Here is a 22843-nt window from a genome sequence, read left to right as displayed (position 1 = left end):
TGGATAGGGAAGATTAATGCAATCAAAATGACTATTCTACCCAAATTGCTTTATCTATTCAGAGTCCTCCCTATTCCAATTCCTTCCTACTTTTTGAGAATAGTACAAAAAAGAGCAACTTCGTTTATATGGGGCTCTTCTAAACCACGTATACCTATACACACACTACATCTTCCCAAAAATAAAGGAGGCCTGGGATACCCTAATTTTACTAACTACTACAGAGCAGCACATTTGGCCAGTCTGTCCAAATACCATGCAAAACAGGAAATCCCATTATGGGTATTTATAGAGGCTTCAGAAAATGACCCTCTATTAATATCAAATTTATTATGGCTTGATCCTAAAGACCGCTTTAAAATTCATAATCCCATAACTAAACACTTCTTATCTCTCTGGGATAAACTAAAAACCAAATATCAGTTACAATCTCCACACAATCCTCTCCTTTCTTTTATCAGAAATCCGGCCTTTTATCCGGCATGGATCTACCCAAATTCTTTTAAAGCTTGGACAACATCAGGCATTCAGACACTAAGTGACTTCATAGCATCTAAATCATTCCTTTCATTCCCATCGCTTAGAGAAAAATACAATCTACCAAACTCTGAGATATTTAGATATCTTCAAATCAAAAATTTCTATACACCATTCCTAAAGGGGGATACACCATTATCCCAATTATCCATTTTTGAATCAATCTGTACAAAAGATCCATTTGCTAAAGGTACAATTTCATCACTTTATAATCAATTATATGGAGTAGCAAATCTTAATAGACCCTCTTACGTTCAGAGGTGGGAGGAGGACCTGGGACGAACTTTAGAAGACACGGACTGGTCTAATATATGGCTCACATCTAAGTCATCTTCACCCAACATCTTAGCACTGGAGACAAATTATAAAGTCCTAACTCGCTGGTACCTTGTACCTGCTAGAGTGGCAAAATATTCACCTAATACCTCAACTCTTTGTTTTCGAGGATGCCCAGAAATAGGCACATATTTACACATATGGTGGACGTGCCCAGTAATCCAAACCTTCTGGAAGGAAGTCTTCGTGATTGCATCTAAAATATTTAAAAAAATAATACAACCAGATCCATATTTAATTTTACTTAATCTAAAACCGGAATGGTTAACACTCTCTCAATTCAAACTTATGATCCAACTAATAACGGCTGCAAAACAAACAGTGGCCAAGGCATGGAAATCTCCTACATTGGTACTAGCAGAAACAATTCACAGAATGAATAATACAATGTCCCATGCTAAGATGGTAGCCATCGATCAAAATCAAATTCCAAAATTTGAAAAACTTTGGCATCCTTGGATAAAACAACAGTTCCTGTCAAATTTCAATGACTCTGTCCTGTTGCCATGGTAACAGATTAAATGACTTACAGAGACACCCATTCTAAGGCTTCAAAGAGAACTAAAAAGAATAATAAACTGACGAGCGGGACAACCTTGTGGACCATACCTCTACCTTTCAACCCTTTTTCTTCTTTCTCTTTCCTTTTCTCCACCTTACGATTAAAGCTCATTATCAGAATTTATTTGACCTATATACACTCTACTTGTAAACAATATGTATAGTAGGTATAAATCATTTAAATACCTACAAAAGCAACTAAGGAAATGATATATATCTTTAATTTAGGTTTACGTGAACCCAATGTTTAATATTTGAAATTTCATGATATTTACCTATGTAAACCCTACTGTAAAACAATGAGCTTACTTTATAGATCCTTGTAAACTTACTTTATGTATCTTTATTAGGGATGAGCTTCGTGTTCGAGTCGAACCCATGTTCGACTCGAACATCGGCTGTTCGATCGTTCGCCGAATTGCGAACGTTATGGGCCGTTCGCGCTAAATTCGTGTGGCGCGTCACGGCCCATAATTCACTGCGGCATCGCAGTGCATTGCTGGCTGATGATTGGCCAAGCATGCACTATGACCCGCATGCTTGGCCAATCACAGCGCTGTCAGTAGAGAGAGCTGTAATTGGCCAAAGCCAGGGTGGCTTTGGCCAATTATGGCTCAGGGGATTTAGTACACACCCCACACTATATAAGGCCGCCTGCACGGCGGCCCTGTGTAGTGTGTGTTCCGGTGTGCTGAGAGATAGAGAGAGAGAGAGACAGTGTCATTTGATTTGAGTTAGATAGATTAGGCAGAACAGTCAGTCAGTTAGCTGCACTTACAGTGTATTGTGTATATATATGCATCCCAGGTGTTGCATATATATATATACACTGTATTCAGTTTAGCTAGATCTGTTCCTGTTATCTTCTATCTAGACTATTTACATTTAATGCAGTGCGTCCTGCTCACAGTGTTCAGCTAGATCCGTTCCTGTTAAATTCCTACTGACCGGCAGGCTTGTCTGGTTACAGTATATAAAGCTACCTGAAGAAAATTACAGGTGTTCTATTTGATCCTATTAGTACCACGGTCAGGCAGCTAGACTATTTACATTTAGTACAGTGCGTCCTGCTCACAGTGTTCAGCTAGATCCGTTCCTGTTATCTTCCTACTGACAGGCAGGCTTGTCTGGTTACAGTATATAAAGCTACCTGAAGAAAATTACAGGTGTTCTATTTGATCCTATTAGTACCACGGTCAGGCAGCTAGACTATTTACATTTAGTACAGTGCGTCCTGCTCACAGTGTACAGCTAGATCCGTTCCTGTTATCTTCCTACTGACAGGCAGGCTTGTCTGGTTACAGTATATAAAGCTACCTGAAGAAAATTACAGGTGTTCTATTTGATCCTATTAGTACCACGGTCAGGCAGCTAGACTATTTACATTTAGTACAGTGCGTCCTGCTCACAGTGTACAGCTAGATCCGTTCCTGTTATCTTCCTACTGACAGGCAGGCTTGTCTGGTTACAGTATATAAAGCTACCTGAAGAAAATTACAGGTGTTCTATTTGATCCTATTAGTACCACGGTCAGGCAGCTAGACTATTTACATTTAGTACAGTGCGTCCTGCTCACAGTGTACAGCTAGATCCGTTCCTGTTATCTTCCTACTGACAGGCAGGCTTGTCTGGTTACAGTATATAAAGCTACCTGAAGAAAATTACAGGTGTTCTATTTGATCCTATTAGTACCACGGTCAGGCAGCTAGACTATTTACATTTAGTACAGTGCGTCCTGCTCACAGTGTACAGCTAGATCCGTTCCTGTTATCTTCCTAATGACAGGCAGGCTTGTCTGGTTACAGTATATAAAGCTACCTGAAGAAAATTACAGGTGTTCTATTTGATCCTATTAGTACCACGGTCAGGCAGCTAGACTATTTACATTTAGTACAGTGCGTCCTGCTCACAGTGTTCAGCTAGATCCGTTCCTCTTATCTTCCTACTGACAGGCAGGCTTGTCTGGTTACAGTATATAAAGCTACTTGAAGAAAATTACAGGTGTTCTATCCCAGCTTAGTGCAGCTACAGGCCATTAGTATGTCTGGAAGGCCAAGAAGGAGAGGCAGACAGTCACAAGCCAATAAGAGAGGGCAAGCAGGCTCTGTGTCTAGTGCTGGTCGTGGAGACGGTGCATCCTCATCAGCACGTGGCCATGGGACACGCTTGGCCTTTTTTTCGGCAGCTGGCCATGTTGAGCCGCAACATGCGGAAGACTTGGTCGAGTGGATGACCAAGCCGTCCTCATCCTCCTCATCCTCTCTCACCCATGCCCAGGGTGCTTTGTCTGGCAAAGCAGCGGCCTCTTCCCTCAGCTCAATGTCATCAGTGACTCCTTCCCTAGCTCCACCATGTCCTCATGAGGATTCCCTCGAACTGTTTGACCACAGTGTTGGGTACATGCTCCAGGAGGATGCCCAGCGTTTGGAAGGCTCTGATGACGATACTGAGCTCGATGAAGGCAGTAACATGAGCGCGGACAGAGGGGGTGCCCAAGAAGGACAGCAATCTGGCAGTCATGCTCCCCCTGCTGCAGCATACTGCCAGGTTTGCTCCAGTGATGAGGAGGGAGGGGATGATGAGGTCACTGACTCAACGTGGGTGCCTGATAGGAGAGAGGAGGAGGAGGAGGAGGAGGAGGAGGAGGAGGAGGCGGCAGCACATCACCAACGAGGCAGGATGCCCTCCAGGGGCCAGCCTAAGGGCAGCACATTGACTGCATCACACCCCAAAGCTCCACATGTGCAGGGCGCTGCAGTCTCTGCGCGTTATTCAAAAAGTTCTTTGGTGTGGGCCTTTTTTGAGACGAGTGCATCAGATCGCACCGCTGCTATTTGCAACATATGTCTCAAGCGTATCTCGCGTGGCCAAAATATCTCCCGCTTGGGTACCACATGCTTGACCAGACATATGTTGACCTGCCATGCAGTTCGTTGGCAAGCGTATCTAAAAGACCCACACCAAAGAACAAAGAGGATCTCTCCTTGCTCCTCATCAGCTGAGATTTCCAACCCCACTAGACCTTCAGTCCTCTCTGAGACCTGCAGTGAGAGGAATGAAGGTGTAGAATTAGGTGTGTCACAGCCAAGTACTTGTGGGCAATCTGCTTTTGGTACACCGACGTCAGATTGTACCAGGCAAATTTCCCTGCCCCAGCTGCTGCACCGCCGAAAGAAGTTTGCTCCCAGCCATCCACATGCCCAGCGGTTGAATGCTAGCTTGGCAAAATTGCTAGCACTTCAACTGCTGCCTTTTCAGTTGGTAGACTCTGCCCCCTTCCGTGAGTTTGTGGAATGTGCGGTTCCTCAGTGGCAGGTACCCAAACGCCACTTTTTCTCACGGAAGGCGATTCCGGCTCTCTACCGGCATGTGGAAGGCAATGTCCATGCCTCGCTGGACAGGGCGGTCAGCGGTAAGGTGCATATTACCGCTGACTCATGGTCCAGCAGGCATGGACAGGGACGTTACCTAAGTTTCACGGCGCATTGGGTGACTCTGCTGGCAGCTGGGAAGGATGCAGGACAAGGTGCAGTAGTGTTGGAGGTTGTTCCGCCACCACGCCTCCAAAATGCTGATTGTGACACACCTCTCTCCTCCACCCCCTCCTCTTCTTCTTCCTCCATGGCCTCTTCCTCGGAACCAGCGGTGCTCCGTAGGCGTTCAAGGGGCTACGCAAGTACGCAGGCCAAAAGATGCCATGCGGTGCTTGAGCTGGTGTGCTTGGGGGACAGGAGCCACACTGGGGCAGAGGTTCTGTCAGCTCTGCAGGGGCAGGTTCAGAGGTGGTTGACGCCACGCCAACTTAAGGCAGGAATGGTGGTTTGCGACAATGGCACCAACCTCCTCTCTGCCCTCCGACAGGGACAAATGACCCATGTGCCCTGTTTGGCTCACGTCCTTAACTTGGTGGTGCAGCGGTTCTTGGGCAGGTACCCGGGCTTACAGGATGTCCTGAGGCAGGCCAGGAAAGTCTGTGTGCATTTCCGCCGGTCATATAATGCCAGTGCTCGGCTGACGGACCTCCAAAAGGAGTTTAACCTGCCCAAGAACCGCCTAATCTGTGACATGCCCACCAGGTGGAACTCAACGTTGGCCATGCTGCAGCGGCTGCACACGCAGCAGAGGGCCATAAATGAGTACCTGTGCGACTATGGCACCAGGACAGGGTCAGGGGAGCTTGGTTTTTTTTCCCCACGCCAGTGGGCCATGATCAGGGATGCATGCACTGTCCTGTCACCATTCGAGGAGGCCACGAGGATGGTGAGCAGTGACAGTGCATGCATCAGTGACACTGTCCCCCTTGTCCACCTGTTGGAGCACACGCTGCGTGGAATAATGGACAGGGCACTTGAGGCAGAACAGAGGCAGGAAGAGGAGGACTTCCTTAGCTCTCAAGGCCCCCTTTATCCAGACAGTGTTCCTGCGTGCCCGCCGATCACACAGGAAGAGGACGAGGAGGAAGAGGAGGAGGAGGAAGATTGTGTCAGTATGGAGGTGGAGCCTGGCACTCAGCATCAGCAGCAGTCTTTAAGGGATCAGTCCCAAGAAACACATGGACTTGTACGTGGCTGGGAGGAGGTGGCTGCGGACCATGTCGTTCTTAGTGACCCAGAGGACTCCGGACCGAATGCCTCAGCAAACCTACGCTGCATGGCCTCCCTGATCCTGCAAAGCCTGCGTAAGGATCCTCGTATTCGTGGTATCAAGGAGAAGGACCAATACTGGCTGGCAACCCTCCTTGATCCACGTTACAAGGGTAAGGTTGCGGACCTTATCTTGCCATCGCAGAGGGAGCAGAGGATGAAACATCTTCGGGAGGCCTTGCAGAAAGGTCTGTGCAACGCGTTCCCAGAGACTGGGAGGTTACAAACTCCTGTTTCTGGACAACGTGTTGCTGAGGCTTCGGTCAGTCAAAGAAGGAGCGGTGGAGAAGGTGGCCGTCTGACCGATGCGTTCAGACAATTTTTTGGTCCGCAGCCCCAAGGTATGATCGGTTCCAGCAACCATCGCCAGCGTCTGTTTTACATGGTGCAGGAATACCTAGGGGCAAGATCAGACTTGGACACCTTTCCCACCGAAAATCCTCTGGGTTACTGGGTCTTGAGGATGGATCACTGGCCAGAGCTTGCACAGTATGCAATTGAGCTACTGGCCTGTCCTGCATCCAGCGTTCTTTCGGAACGCACATTCAGTGCTGCTGGAGGCGTGGTAACCGATCACAGGGTGCGTCTGTCCACCGACTCGGTCGATCGGCTGACCTTCATAAAAATGAATGAGTCTTGGATCACCACCAGCTACCAAGCACCTGATGCTGATGTAACCGAATAATTTTTTTTGAAATCTCAGATCCCTTCAAAGACTGCCTATGCTGATGCTGAGTGACTATCCCTGAGTAATTATCCTCTTCCTCCTCAATCATCACGCTGATAGCTTGTTGCAGTGTTGTGGCACCAGCACCAGTGCCTAAGGCCCAATTTTTCTGCCCCTGTCTAACAGGGGCGTGTAATTACAATTTTTGATGCAATACTTTGCAGCAGGGCTCGTTCCTGCGTTCCAACTAGAGTGTCTGTGAGGGGTTGCAGTGTTGTGGCACCAGCACCAGTGCCTAAGGCCCAATTTTTCTGCCCCTGTCTAACAGGGGCGTGTAATTACAATTTTTGAAGCAATAATTTGCAGCAGGGCTCGTTCCTGCGTTCCAACTAGAGTGTCTGTGAGGGGTTGCAGTGTTGTGGCACCAGCACCAGTGCCTAAGGCCTAATTTTTCAGCTCCTGTTCAACAGGGGCATGTAATTACAATTCTTGATCTAATATTTCACAGCAGGGCCCTGTGAGGGCTTACAGTGTTGTGGCCACAGCAACACCTAAGGCCCAAATTTCTGCTGAGTATATAGGGCAGGACCCTACTTTCAAACATCTAACTTACAAACGACTCCTACTTGCAAACGGAAGGAGACAACAGGAAGTGAGATGAAATCTACCCCTAGGAAGGGAAATTCTCTCCTGTAAGAGTTAATATGGGAAAACAAGTTCTCCTTTCCACTGATGCTTTCCAATCCTTGTTCCACAAAAAAACCCAAATTTTCAAAAAACATTTTTCATTGGGACAAAAAAGTGAGGTGAAATCTTCTGAAGAGGAGGAAAGACAGCAAAACAAATGTCACAGGGGTGATAACCCTTCCCTATGTTTTCCAAAAAGCTTAGAAAAGATTTTTTGGCTGGAGCTAAACACGTTAAAAATGTTCAAAATTACAAACAGATTCTACTTAACAACAAACCTACAGTCCCTGTCTTGTTTGCACCGCCTGTATACTGCTGTTCAGAGTATATAGGGCCTGGTGGCCCCACACCTTTCCTTATTTTAATTTGGGTGCGGGGTTCCCCTTAATATCCATACAAGACCCAAAGGGACTGGTAATGGACTGGGGGGTACCCATGCCGTTTGTCTCACTGATTTTCATCCATATTGCCATGACCCGACATGACATTAAACCCGCAAGCAGTTTTAAATGAGATTTTTTCCTTTAAAAATGACATTTGGTGCAGGGACTGTTCTAAACATGGGAAACACGCGTCACTTTACAGGCATACTATAGACACCCCCCAGGTACGATATTTAAAGGAATATTTCACTTTTTTTTTTTTACTTTAAGCATCATTAAAATCACTGCTCCCGAAAAAACGGCCGTTTTTAAAAGTTTTTTTTGCATTGATACATGTCCCCTGGGGTAGGACCCGGGTCCCCAAACCCTTTTTAGGACAATACCATGCAAATTAGCCTTTAAAATGAGCACTTTTGATTTCGAACGTTCGAGTCCCATAGACGTCAATGGGGTTCTAACGTTCGTGCGAACTTTCGGTCCGTTCGCGGGTTCTGGTGCGAACCGAACCGGGGGGTGTTCGGCTCATCCCTAATCTTTATGTATCTTTATAACATTGTATACTCAATAAACTTCTTTTGACAAGGAAAGGATGGCAGCATGTAAATATAAATACCAGATAAAATGGATGTTGGACTGCTTTCCACACACTGTAAATGGAAGATGCATCAGTAATAACAAACTATGCACTCCAACACCCAGAAGCCAAACAAGTCAGGACCAATGAAAACAGAATATATATTAACCACTTGCCGCAGTCATTATATGGCAGCAGGTCGGCTCGTTCCCATGAATCGCTGTACTGGTACATTGGCTCCTTTAAGAGCCATAGCAGGCACGCGTGTGCGCTGCATGAGGGGGGACCCGATGTGTCAATTTTGCTTGGGTACAGCGTCCCACGAGCGTGCAATTGTCAGTTAAAGTGACGCAGTGCCGTATCACAAAAAATGGCCTGGTCATTAAGGGGGAAAATCTTCCGGGGCTGAAGTGGTTAAAATGAAAAAACTAAATGTGTTCTGGATACTGGAGGAGCAAGGGGGCACCCTCCAGGCAACCAAACACCCTCCAGCCACCACAAAGCAAATTCCTTAGGAACTTTTATAATCACTTGTCTAATATTGTGCCATCTTATGTATAATTAAAAAATTACATCCCAATATAAATAACTATATTAACCACTTAGACCGGAAGATTTTTTCCCCCTTAATGACCAGGCCATTTTTTGCGATACGACACTGGGTCACTTTAACTGACAATTGCGTGGTCGTGCAACACTGTACCCAAACAAAATTGGCGTCCTTTTTTTCCCACAAATAGAGCTTTCGGTGGTATTTGATCACATCTGCGGTTTTTATTTTTTGTGATATAAACAAAAAAAGAGAGACAATTTTGAAAAAAAAATATTTTTTACTTTTTGCTATTATAAATATCCAAAAAAATTATTTTTCATCAGTTTAGGCCAATATATATTCTTCTACTTGTTTTTGGAAAAAAAGAAAATCGCAATAAGTGTATATTGATTGGTTTGTGGAAAAGTTATAGCTTCTCCAAGGGGATAGATTTATGGCATTTTTATTTCTTTTAATTTTTTTACTAGTTATGGCAGCGATCTGTGATTTTTAGCGAGATTGCAGCAGACAGATCAGACACTTTTGACACTTTTTTGGGACCATTGACATTTATACAGCGATCAGTGCTATAAAAAAGCACTGATTACTGTGGAAATGTCAACTGACAGGGAGGGGGTTAACACTAGGGGGCAATCAAGCGGTTAAATTTGATCCTTGGGAGGTGTTTCTAACTGTGGGGGGGGGGGATGGGACTTACTGGAGGAGGAGAGAGATCGCTATTCCTAATCACTAGGAACAGCAGATCTCTCTCTCTCTCCTATCAGAGCGGGGATCTATATGTTTACATTGAGAGTTCCCCATTCTGGCTCTCTTTCCCGCAATTACGGGTGGCCAGCGGACATCGCGGCCGCAGGCCACGTACATCGGGTCCCCTCCGCCGTGCAGCGGGCATGCATGCGCGCCTGCTAAGGCTCTTAAAGGAGCCGATGTAAACCTCCGGCAATTTGCGGGAACAAGCCGACCTGCTGCAGTATAATGACAGCAGCTGTTCGGCAAGAGGCAATTAATAGTCATAAAAAATAAAAACCAATAATATAAAAATACTTTTGATAGTATTAAACAATAATTATGAAATACCTCACATCCCACTCTATGTTTGACCCAAAAAGGGTGAATGTTTTGAGGTCATATATCCTGTGAGTCTCGAATTACGAGATTTCTCAGCTGATATAGCTCCCCTAATCTGGGGGCAAGAAATATGGTACCTTTTTTTCATGACATGGCGTGCATGCTTTGATATTCTATGTTCAGGGAACCCATGCCTAATATTAGTTCCTTTAGTCTGTATAATATTGCTTCTTGCCATAGTTGAGGGATGATTTATTAAAGACAAAAATTTGCCTTCGTCATAAAATATTAACATTTTTAGCATGCATATGTAAGCCAATCAGCTTAAAATAAATTGAAGAGAGACAATTTTCCTCCAATTAATTGAATATTTAAAGCATACACAGTATGGCCAACTTAACTTTAATGTACTTTACATGCAGATTGTGATTCTTGCAGCATTTCAGAATAACTTTGGTGAGGAAATCTCATTATTGTCAATGTTTCATAGTGTTTTTAAATTCTCTTTCTAATAATAGCAATTTAAATCTATGACACCCACAAAAACTCAAATGATAAAATTATTACCAACAGGTTGCTTTTTTTCTTTAACCACTTCAGCCCCAGGCCTAATCTGAAAATTCTCACATATATGTAAATTTAGCATTTTTTTATTGCTAGAAAGTTACTTTGAACCGCAAAACACTATATATTTGTTTAAGCGGAGACCCTATAGAAAAAAAATGTAGGTGTTGATCTTTTATGTCAGACCGTATTTACATAGCAGTTTTTCAAACCCAAATCTTTTTGGAAAATATACACTTTCGTGAATTTTAATGCACAAAAACACAATACAATACCCAATTGTTTGGTAAAATATAAAAGATCACGTTACACTGAGTAAATAGATATCTAGCATGTCACACTTTAAAATTGTGCTTACCCACTTGCTGAGCAGCCGCTGTCATTATAGCAGGTCGGCACGATCCCGTGAACCATCGTAGCTGTATGCTGGCTCCTTTAAGCGGGATAGCAGGCACATGCACATGCACACGCTGCACTGTGGGGGTGACAATGCTCGTGACTGGTGGTCGCGATGACGGCCATTTTTAAAACTTTTTTTTGCATTGATACATGTCCCCTGGGACAGGACCCAGGTCCCCAAATACTTTTTATGACAATAACTTGCATATAAGCCTTTAAAATGAGCACTTTTGATTTTACATGTTCATGTCCCATAGACTTTAACAATGTTTGTGTGTTTTTGCCGAATTTTTTGGCCTGTTCGGATGTTCTGGTGCGAACCGAACCGGGGGGGTGTTTGGCTCATCCTTAGTACATACAGTATCTCACAAAAGTGAGTACACCCCTCACATTTTTGCACTTTGCTACAATGTAAAGTAGTGAATGTACAGCTTGTATAACAGTGTAAATTTTCTGTCTCCTCAAAATAACTCATCACGCAGCCATTAATGTTTAAACCGCTTGCAACAAAAGTGAGAACACCCCTAAGTGAAAGTGCCCAAATTGGGTCCTATTAGCCATTTTCCCCTCCCGGTGTCATGTGACTCGTTAGTGTTACAAGATCTCAGGTGTGAATGGGGAGCAGGTGTGTTAAATTTGGTGTTATCCCTCTCACTCTCTCATACTGGTCATTGGAAGTTCATCATGGCACCTCATGGAAAAGAACTCTCTGGGGATTTGAAAAAAATATGCTCTACATAAAGATGGCCCAGGCTATAAGAAGATTGACAAGACCCTGAAACTGAGCTGCAGCACAGTGGCCAAGACCATATAGTGGTTTAACAGGGCAGGTTCCACTCAGAACAGGCCTCTGCCAGGATTGCTGCCAGGATTGCTGCAGAGGTTGAAGGGGTGGGGGGTCAGCCTGTCAGTGCTCAGACCATACGCCGCACATTGCATCAAATTGGTCTTCATGGTTGTTGTCCCAGCAGGAAGCCTCTTCTAAAGATGATGCACAAGAAAGCCTGTAAACAGTTTGCTGAAGACAAGCAGACTAAGGACATGGTTTACTGGAACCATGTCCTGTGGTCTCATGAGAGCAAGATAAACTTATTTGGTTCAGATGGTATCAAGGGTGTGTGGCGGCAACCAAGTGAGGAGTACAAAGACAAGTGTGTCTTGCCTACAGTCAAGCATGGTGGTGGGAGTGTCATGATCTGGGGCTGCATGAGTGCTGCCGACACTGGGGAGCTACAGTTCATTGAGGGAACCATGAATGCCAACATGTACTGTGACATACTGAAGCAGAAAATGACCCCTTCCCTTCAGAGACTGGGCCGCAGGGCAGTATTCCAACATGATAACGACCCCAAACACACCTCCAAGATGACCACTGCCTTGCTAAAGAAGCTGAGGGTAAAGGTGATGGACTGGCCAAGCATGTCTTCAGACCTAAACCATATTGAGTACCTGTGGGGCATCCTCAAACGGAAGGTGGAGGAGCACAAGGTCTCTAACATCCCCCAGCTCTGTGATGTCATCATGGAGGAGCGGAAGAGGACTCCAGTGGCAACATGTGAAGCTCTGGTGAATTCCATGATCAAGAGGGTTAAGGCAGTGCTGGAAAATAATGGTGGCCATACAAAATATTTACACTTTGGGCCCAATTTGGACATTTTCACTTAGGGTGTACTCACTTCTGTTGCTAGTGGTTAAGACATTAATGGCTGTGTGTTGAGTTGTTTTGAGGGAACAGCAAATTTACACTGTTATAAAAGATGTATACTCACTACTTTACATTGTAGCAAAGTGTCATTTCTTCAGTGTTGTCACATGAAAATATATAATAAAATAGTTACTAAAATATGAGTGGTGTACTCACTTTTGTGAGATACTGTAGATATATATATAAATATCAGAAGAACCCTATAACTTTTGCGCAAACCAATCAATATACGCTTATTGCAATTTTTATTACCAAAAATATGTAGAAGAATACATGTCAGCCTAAACCGAGAAAAAAATAGCTTTTTTTAAAAAAAGATTTGGATATTTATTATAGCAAAAAGTACAAAATACTGTGTTTTTTCAAAATTGTCGCTATTTTTTTGTTTGTAGCGCAAAAAATTAAAACCGCAGAGATGATCAAATACCACCAAAAGAAATCTCTATTTGTGGGGAAGAAAGGACATCAATTTTGTTTGGGTACAGCGTCGCATGACCACGCAATTGTCAGTTAAAGCGACGCAGTGCCGTATCGCAAAAAATAGCCTGGTCATTGAGCAGCCAAATCTGGAGCTGAAGTGGTTAAAAATCCTCATAGGCAACGCTTTATAAGCCTTTAAAGTTTACCAGTTTAGAGTTACACAGAAGGTCTGGTGGTAGAATTTTTTCTCTCGCTGTAACATTTGCAGCAATATCTCACTTCAGTGCGAGACCTACATATGCGTTCACCTTGGAGCACAAGCACAGGGGGATTGGGGTGTTTTTTTACACTGGGTCTTTATATTTTTTAAACTTTATTGCCATCACAAGGGATATACAACATCTTATGTGATAGCATGAGCAGTGACAGGTACTCTTTACAGAGAGCTTTGGGATCTATTAGACCCCAGATCTCTCCTCTGCCCTTCAAAGCATCAGATCAAACCAAGATTGGTTTGATCCGATGCTTTCACAGGCTGGTAACAGCTTGTTTAAGCAAAATCAAGAGATGTAACACAATAATTGTGGCACCACATCCACAAAAAGCGCAAAAGAGCAAAAAACAGAGGTATTGGACTTTAAAGGTTGCCAACTATAATCCCAGTTAGGAAAAGGGACAGTAGTCAAATTTATAAAAGTATACAAAGTTTATTAAAGAACATGATTAAAATGACATAGTAAAACGTGTCAAAAAGCATGTGCAATCTATTATATGTAACATTCCCCTATAGGCTGGATGGCTTATATGATGTGTAGATATACAGTAAGACCTGTCTAGTTGGCCCATTACATAAGTATCTGATAATAGAGAGTCATTGGGCCAGACACAGGGATTAGTGTACCATCACCAGTAGGAATCGCTACTCATTTCACCAAAGACTTCCTCAGGGATCCTAATGGTATTAAATATGTAAAGCCAAAATTAGAGCCTTGGAGCATGTAGTCCACAACAACAGGGGAGACAGAGAGGAGGCAGCACACATCCAAAAAAGTGGTAGAGGAAAACTCATCAGGGTCATTGCAGTCAATCACTTTTACATTAAAAAAAGTTACTGGGATGATGCCTGTAGCTGGCATCATCCTGGTAAAACCCCTTCAACCTGACAGTGTTTGGGTATGTAGCTCAGGCTTAAAGGAGGTAAACATCTAAAAACAGTTTATTTACACATATTTACTATTTTACTGCCAGAGGATTTGCAATTGTCTGCAGCATGTCTTATGATTTAAATACATTTCCACACTGTGCAACCATACAGGTAACATGTAGTTTTTGATTAAGCACTTCATCTTCCTGATTTAGCATTTAATTTATATGCCTCGTCTTGGTTCTCAGCATCCTCAGTGGATGTTAAGTCAGCATAATAACCTCTGTACAGCGAGTATAAAATGACCCAGGACGCAGTACAGCTGACACATAATAAAACCTTTTTTTTTTAGAATGGGGTTATTTCAGTGTATGTATTGTGTATAATACAAGAAGCTGTGTTCTGAATTAATTCATTGATGCTGTAGCTTACTTTTTTAGTGAACATGTTTTACAAACCAGTTTCACAATATGTGTAGCAGATGCCCCGCGACCGCCAAGCTGGCCGCTAGGATGTACACAGGCTGTGTCAGCCCTGCGGGAAGATTTCCCCCCTCCTTCTCCTCATAGACACTGACTTTTAATGTGAGCGGCACTCACACAGGCATCCGCCCACTCTCTGCTTCCTCCCCTGTGCTCTTATTGGCAGGAGGAGAGGAGGCAATCAGAAGGAGTCAATTACAGCAGCCAGTCAGAGGGACTGTACTGAGCTGCAGAAATAAGCTGCAATGGATTCTGGGACATGTAATTCCCTCACCAAACGGCCCCATAGCCTTTTATAGGGACAGGAACTACTAAGACCAGAATGCTCTGAGGGCAGAAAGGAGAGACTTAATTTTAATTTCCTGAGCAGAATTTAGACAGCACGAGGCAGAGGAAGAGATCAGACCTAAAGGGAGAGATGCTGTCTCTCAGGTGATCCCACCGTGCGATTTAAACCTCCGCCGCCAGTCGGGACATCCAGCCTGAGAGAGGGGGACCAAGAGTTGCCACCTCATCCCTTTAAATCCGAACACGTATTAATTACACAGGTTCTGAGGCTAATTGAATGCAGTATTGCTCTTAATCTCAGTTTTTGCTCTTCAGTTGATTACTTGAATATATACTGTTACTGTTTGATACTCTTTTCCACAGAAATATTGCAGTAAAGACAATTTCTGTGTTTTATCATAACGTGTGTTTCTCATTGGTCCTTGCACTTACACTATTGACAGGTGTGCCAGAGGGGATTGAAACTGTTTTTGGGGTTGATAGGCAGAGTAAGGAGCCAACCATACTTAAGCAGCTCCTTTGGGAGTAGCGCTACATGTGTTATCTACAACATAGATAACACATTACATATCTTTAGTTAACAAACACAAATTCAGGGACATTGACATAAAAATGTGAACTTGTAAGAAAATTACACTATAAAATAAGGTAATTGTGGTCAGTTATTTCAGTCAGTGAGTTGGATGTTCTAGTTAGTTTAGATATGGTTTTGATCTTTCTCGCTATGTAAGAAAATTATAGTATTTGGTTTCCTACTGAATTTAAAAGGTTAGTCATGCAATTGACAATGATCCTAAGCACAGGTGACTCAAAAAGACCAGATGCAGAAAGGGGTCAAAATATATCCTAATCACTGGTTAGGTTTTATCACTGGCATCACAGAAAGTGTTTTAACGAGAACAGAAGTTCTACAAGTTACTAAACATAATGGTTCATGTACTTTCCCATACATTGTCTAACATCTGGTCCTATTCCTTCCAATCCTTTTTTTTAACAGGTAACTTAATATTTAGAAGCCCAGTCATCTTTTTATGCATGTTCTCTCTCCCAATAGGGAGATTTCCTTCATTTTCTTATTGAGACAGGAAAAGATAGGATATCTTTCCAGAAAAGGATGCAAAATGCAATATAACACTTTTTTTTCAGTAAAATGGGAAAGTTTTAAAATCTCTGTCAGGTTATAATTCCCGTCCCAGTGCCAAATGTCCCTTAATTCCTTTCACAGGGACAGAAAGGAGAAATCTTCCAAATTTAGTAATGGCCAATAGGGATGAGCCGAACACCCCCCGGTTCGGTTCGCACCAGAACCCGCGAACGGACCGAAAGTTCGCACGAATGTTAGAACCCCATTGACGTCTATGGGACTCGAACGTTTGAAATCAAAAGTGCTCATTTTAAAGGCTAATTTGCATGGTATTGTCCTAAAAAGGGTTTGGGGACCCGGGTCCTACCCCAGGGGACATGTATCAATGCAAAAAAAACTTTTAAAAACGGCCGTTTTTTCGGGAGCAGTGATTTTAATGATGCTTAAAGTAAAAAAAAAAAAGTGAAATATTCCTTTAAATATCGTACCTGGGGGGTGTCTATAGTATGCCTGTAAAGTGACGCGTGTTTCCCATGTTTAGAACAGTCCCTGCACCAAATGTCATTTTTAAAGGAAAAAATCTCATTTAAAACTGCTTGCGGGTTTAATGTCATGTCGGGTCATGGCAATATGGATGAAAATCAGTGAGACAAACGGCATGGGTACCCCCCAGTCCATTACCAGGCCCTTTGGGTCTTGTATGGATATTAAGGGGAACCCCGCACCCAAATTAAAATAAGGAAAGGTGTGGGGCCACCAGGCCCTATATACTCTGAACAGCAGTATACAGGCGGTGCAAACAAGACAGGGACTGTAGGTTTGTTGTTAAGTAGAATCTGTTTGTAATTTTGAAAATTTTTAACGTGTTTAGCTCCAGCCAAAAAATCTTTTCTAAGCTTTTTGGAAAACATAGGGAAGGGTTATCACCCCTGTGACATTTGTTTTGCTGTCTTTCCTCCTCTTCAGAAGATTTCACCTCACTTTTTTGTCCCAATGAAAAATGTTTTTTGAAAATTTGGGTTTTTTTGTGGAACAAGGATTGGAAAGCATCAGTGGAAAGGAGAAATTGTTTTCCCATATTAACTCTTACAGGAGAGAATTTCCCTTCCTAGGGGTAGATTTCATCTCACTTCCTGTTGTCTCCTTCCGTTTGCAAGTAGGAGTCGTTTGTAAGTTAGATGTTTGAAAGTAGGGTCCTGCCCTATATACTCAGCAGAAATTTGGGCCTTAGGTGCCCCATGGCCACGTGCTGATGAGGATGCACCGTCTCCACGACCAGCACTAGACACAGAGCCTGCTTGCCCTCTCTTATTGGCTTGTGACTGTCTGCCTCTCCTTCTTGGCCTTCCAGACATACTAATGGCCTGTAGCTGCACTAAGCTGGGATAGAACACCTGTAATTTTCTTCAAGTAGCTTTATATACTGTAACCAGACAAGCCTGCCTGTCAGTAGGAAGATAACAGGAACGGATCTAGCTGAACACTGTGAGCAGGACACACTGTACTAAATGTAAATAGTCTAGCTGCCTGACCGTGGTACTAATAGGATCAAATAGAACACCTGTAATTTTCTTCAGGTAGCTTTATATACTGTAACCAGACAAGCCTGCCTGTCAGTAGGAAGATAACAGGAACGGATCTAGCTGTACACTGTGAGCAGGACGCACTGTACTAAATGTAAATAGTCTAGCTGCCTGACCGTGGTACTAATAGGATCAAATAGAACACCTGTAATTTTCTTCAGGTAGCTTTATATACTGTAACCAGACAAGCCTGCCTGTCAGTAGGAAGATAACAGGAACGGATCTAGCTGAACACTGTGAGCAGGACGCACTGTACTAAATGTAAATAGTCTAGCTGCCTGACCGTGGTACTAATAGGATCAAATAGAACACCTGTAATTTTCTTCAGGTAGCTTTATATACTGTAACCAGACAAGCCTGCCTGTCAGTAGGAATTTAACAGGAACGGATCTAGCTGAACACTGTGAGCAGGACGCACTGCACTAAATGTAAATAGTCTAGAAGATAACAGGAACGGATCTAGCTGAACACTGTGAGCAGGACGCACTGCACTAAATGTAAATAGTCTAGAAGATAACAGGAACGGATCTAGCTGAACACTGTGAGCAGGACGCACTGCACTAAATGTAAATAGTCTAGAAGATAACAGGAACGGATCTAGCTGAACACTGTGAGCAGGACGCACTGCACTAAATGTAAATAGTCTAGAAGATAACAGGAACGGATCTAGCTGAACACTGTGAGCAGGACGCACTGCACTAAATGTAAATAGCAGGAACGGATCTAGCTGAACACTGTGAGCAGGACGCACTGCACTAAATGTAAATAGTCTAGAAGATAACAGGAACGGATCTAGCTGAACACTGTGAGCAGGACGCACTGCACTAAATGTAAATAGTCTAGAAGATAACAGGAACGGATCTAGCTGAACACTGTGAGCAGGACGCACTGCACTAAATGTAAATAGCAGGAACGGATCTAGCTGAACACTGTGAGCAGGACGCACTGCACTAAATGTAAATAGTCTAGAAGATAACAGGAACGGATCTAGCTGAACACTGTGAGCAGGACTCACTGCACTAAATGTAAATAGCAGGAACGGCTCTAGCTGAACACTGTGAGCAGGACGCACTGCACTAAATGTAAATAGCAGGAACGGATCTAGCTGAACACTGTGAGCAGGACGCACTGCACTAAATGTAAATAGCAGGAACGGATCTAGCTGAACACTGTGAGCAGGACGCACTGCACTAAATGTAAATAGCAGGAACGGATCTAGCTGAACACTGTGAGCAGGACGCACTGCACTAAATGTAAATAGCAGGAACGGATCTAGCTGAACACTGTGAGCAGGACGCACTGCACTAAATGTAAATTGCAGGAACGGATCTAGCTGAACACTGTGAGCAGGACGCACTGCACTAAATGTAAATAGTCTAGAAGATAACAGGAACGGATCTAGCTGAACACTGTGAGCAGGACGCACTGCACTAAATGTAAATAGCAGGAACGGATCTAGCTGAACACTGTGAGCAGGACGCACTGCATTAAATGTAAATAGTCTAGATAGAAGATAACAGGAACGGATCTAGCTAAACTGAATACAGTGTATATATATATATATATGCAACACCTGGGATGCATATATATACACAATACACTGTAAGTGCAGCTAACTGACTGACTGTTCTGCCTAATCTATCTAACTCAAATCAAATGACACTGTCTCTCTCTCTCTCTATCTCTCAGCACACCGGAACACACACTACACAGGGCCGCCGTGCAGGCGGCCTTATATAGTGTGGGGTGTGTACTAAATCCCCTGAGCCATAATTGGCCAAAGCCACCCTGGCTTTGGCCAATTACAGCTCTCTCTACTGACGGCGCTGTGATTGGCCAAGCATGCGTGTCATAGTGCATGCTTGGCCAATCATCAGCCAGCAATGCACTGCGATGCCGCAGTGAATTATGGGCCGTGACGCGCCACACGAATTTAGCGCGAACGGCCCATAACGTTCGCAATTCGGCGAACGATCGAACAGCCGATGTTCGAGTCGAACATGGGTTCGACTCGAACACGAAGCTCATCCCTAATGGCCAACAATAAAACATTTGACAGAAGCATTTACTTTTATCCAAACAAAAAAAAAGCACAAAGCCTACTCGCTATTTTCAACACAGTTATTTAGGCTACTTTCACACTGTAGCTGCGCCGCATTATCGCTTGTTTTAGTGGCTCTTTAGCGCTGTTTAAGCAGCGCTTTTCAGTCGCACTGGGGAGGCATCAGAAGCCTGAAAACCACCTTCAGTGTGAAAGTAGCCTTATAGCTTTATATATATTAATATTATTCAGATGATATAAAATAAACATACACAAAGAGTATCAATTTTAAAAACAACAAATTCAATAACCAATTATAAAATACCTTGGCAATATTGTTTGCTGTTCGTCACTTCTTATGTGTGTAGAAAAGAGATGACATATCAGCAAATTGGAAAACAATTTAAAACACAATCACAGTAATTCATAAAAAGTATCTGTGACACTCTTTGGAATTCCGTTATGACATGGAAAGACAGATACATGTACCTTTTGGAAGCAGATACATGAATTTGGGGCAAGCACCACATGTGAAGGTGCATTGATGCCAAAGTGTCCATAGAAACACTTCATCCTTGGAGCAACTGAGCTCCTCCCTGCCACTGTAGCTTTCATACAGACAGTGCAGTGGTCAATTAGGTTTTTTGATGGGTGGGCGGAGCCTGATTAGGATTTGGAGATAGAAGATTTCCATCAGTTCTGCTCCCCTTTTGGTTGACAGCAGACAGTAGTTGGATCCATATCAAGAGGTAGTCTGCTATTGGCTTTAGAATACTCCCACTGCCAGCTGTCACTCAAAAGGAGAGAGGGGAGCTGATGGAGAACTAGGACCTGAGCTTCCCCATCAGGTTCCACCCGCTGTCAGCAACACTGGCCACTAGGAGTTGCCTCTATACTGCAAGTTATGCCGCGTACACATGAGTGGACTTTTCGACTGGTCCGATGGACCGAGTCTAGCAGACAATTCAACCGTGTGTGTGCTTCATGGGACCTGCAGCGGACTTTTTCGGTCAAAAATCTGACGGACTTTAGATTTGGAACATGTTTCAAATCTTTATGTCGGAACTCCGCCGGACCCAGTTCTTATTGAAAAGTCAGCTCGTCTGTATGCTAGTCCGACGGACGAAAACCGACGCTAGGGCAGCTATTGGCTACTGGCTATCAACTTCCTTATTTTAGTCCGGTAGTACATCATCACGTACTAATCCATCGGACTTTGGTGTGTTCGTGTGTAGGCAAATCCGTTTGTTCGGAAAGCCTGTCGGAAGTTCGTCAAAAGTCCATCGGATAGGCCGTCGGACCAGTCCGGTTGAAAAGTCTGCTCGTGTGTACGCGGCATTAGAGTTGGTTTTAGGTACCTCCACTTTTGTCATCTTCAAACTAAAGGTAATTCTTTTGTAAATTAGTGTAGTCATAGTACCACTTGTTATTGTAATTACAATAAATGAACCCCAAAGCTCCAGGGCAGTGAAGTGAGAGGGGTCAGCACCTTACAAATTGTGCACAGCCCAAAAATTATACTAAATGTCAATTTTAAAAACTGGTATATTTTTTGTGACAGATTACTTTAAACTGGTTATCTGTCTTATGTGTTTTCTTAATTTGTTTTTCAGGCTTGGAGAACCAGAAGAGTGCGCAGGGATTGCCTCATTTTTATGCTCTAAAGATGCTTCTTACATCAATGGGGAAAATATTGGCGTCACTGGTGGCATGCTTGGAAGGCTTTAAACCTTGTGTTTTAGGGAAAATGACAAAGCAAAATGTTATAATCTCTATTTGCCTGATTTGTAAAAAATAAATAACATATATATTACATCACATAAAGAAAAAAAAAACATCAGGATTAAATTTTGTTGAATTATATTGATTTAGTATATTGCTGCAGAGATCCTGTTCAAATCTCCTTTATTCTAGGCCAGATATTTAATTTGGCTAGACTGATATGTACATCTTCTCATTGCAATTTGAAAGATTAGGTGTTCATTACTAAACATGCATAAAATATAGTCATGCACCATTGAATGCATTGTTATAAAGGAAAGATTTTTTTTTTTTTTTTTATTCAGCTGTATGTTGAAATGGCGACATCTTGTGGAAAGTATCTGAAATACAGGTTGAGTTGAAACAGCAAAACAACTTGTAATATTACTAAACATTTATAGAAGGTCCAGTAAGGTATTTTGAAAGCAGAATGAAGAATTAGGTAATTATTTAAAAAGGGTAGATAATAGAAGATAAAAGTTGATGCAGTAAATGCTGCATGCATATATCCTAGTAAGTAATTAAAAAAAAAAGGTTTTGAGGACTTTACAAATTCTGAAATGGGAATTCCTTTTATTAGAACAGATATGTTACTTAAAATGCTAATTGTCTGGCTGTTATTCTCACCCTCTTTCTTCAGTACTTTAAGTTAGAAAAATTCAAAGATTCTTGGCTGGATATTTGTTCCTAGTCAGTGATATAAAGTAAATGAGTCAGCGTGTCAAGTTTACCAGCATTTTCTGAAGGAGAGGTCAGCAGTGGTAGCCTCCATATTTCTCTAAAGACAAGTTTAATTTATTTGGTAGGTACAATAATGGGGCTAACAAAAATGATACTAAACCTTTACACTTATCCAATAAATCCAACTAAGATAGCTGCCCCTTTAAAAGTGAAATGTATGACTCTATTAACCACTTAAGGACCAAGCCTCTTTTTTAGATGTGTTGTTTACAAGTTAAAAACAGTTTTGTTTTTGCTAGAAGATTACATAGAACCCCCAAACATTATATATTTTTTTCTAACACCCTAGAGAATAAAATGGTGGTTGTTGCAATACTTTCTGTCACACCGTATTTGTGCAGTGGTCTTACAAGCGCACTTTTTTTGAAAAAAATACACTTTTTTTAATTAAAAAATAAAACAACAGTAAAGTTAGCCCAATTTTTTTTATATTGTGAAAGATAATGTTACACCGAGTAAACTGATAACCAACATGTCCCGCTTCAACACTGAGTCCGCTCGTGGATCGGTGAGAAACTTTTACCCTTAAAAATCTCCATAGGCGATGTTTAAAAAATTCTACAGGTTGCATGTTTTGAGTTACAGAGGAGATCTAGGGCTAGAATTATTGCTCTCGCTCTAC

General features: G+C 42.8%; 1 pseudogene; it reads left to right on the top strand.

Annotated features, from left to right (window-relative positions):
• The window catches only part of LOC141143797 (dehydrogenase/reductase SDR family member 4-like), a 147963-nt pseudogene extending 125329 nt beyond the window's left edge, over nucleotides 1-22634 (top strand).
• The last annotated feature ends 209 nt before the right edge of the window (nucleotides 22635-22843 follow it).

Source organism: Aquarana catesbeiana, linkage group LG01 (genome assembly GCF_042186555.1).
Source record: "Aquarana catesbeiana isolate 2022-GZ linkage group LG01, ASM4218655v1, whole genome shotgun sequence".
Classification (NCBI taxonomy): domain Eukaryota; kingdom Metazoa; phylum Chordata; class Amphibia; order Anura; family Ranidae; genus Aquarana; species Aquarana catesbeiana.
Note: the sequence above shows the minus strand (reverse complement) of the source record. Positions and strands in the feature narration are given on the sequence as shown.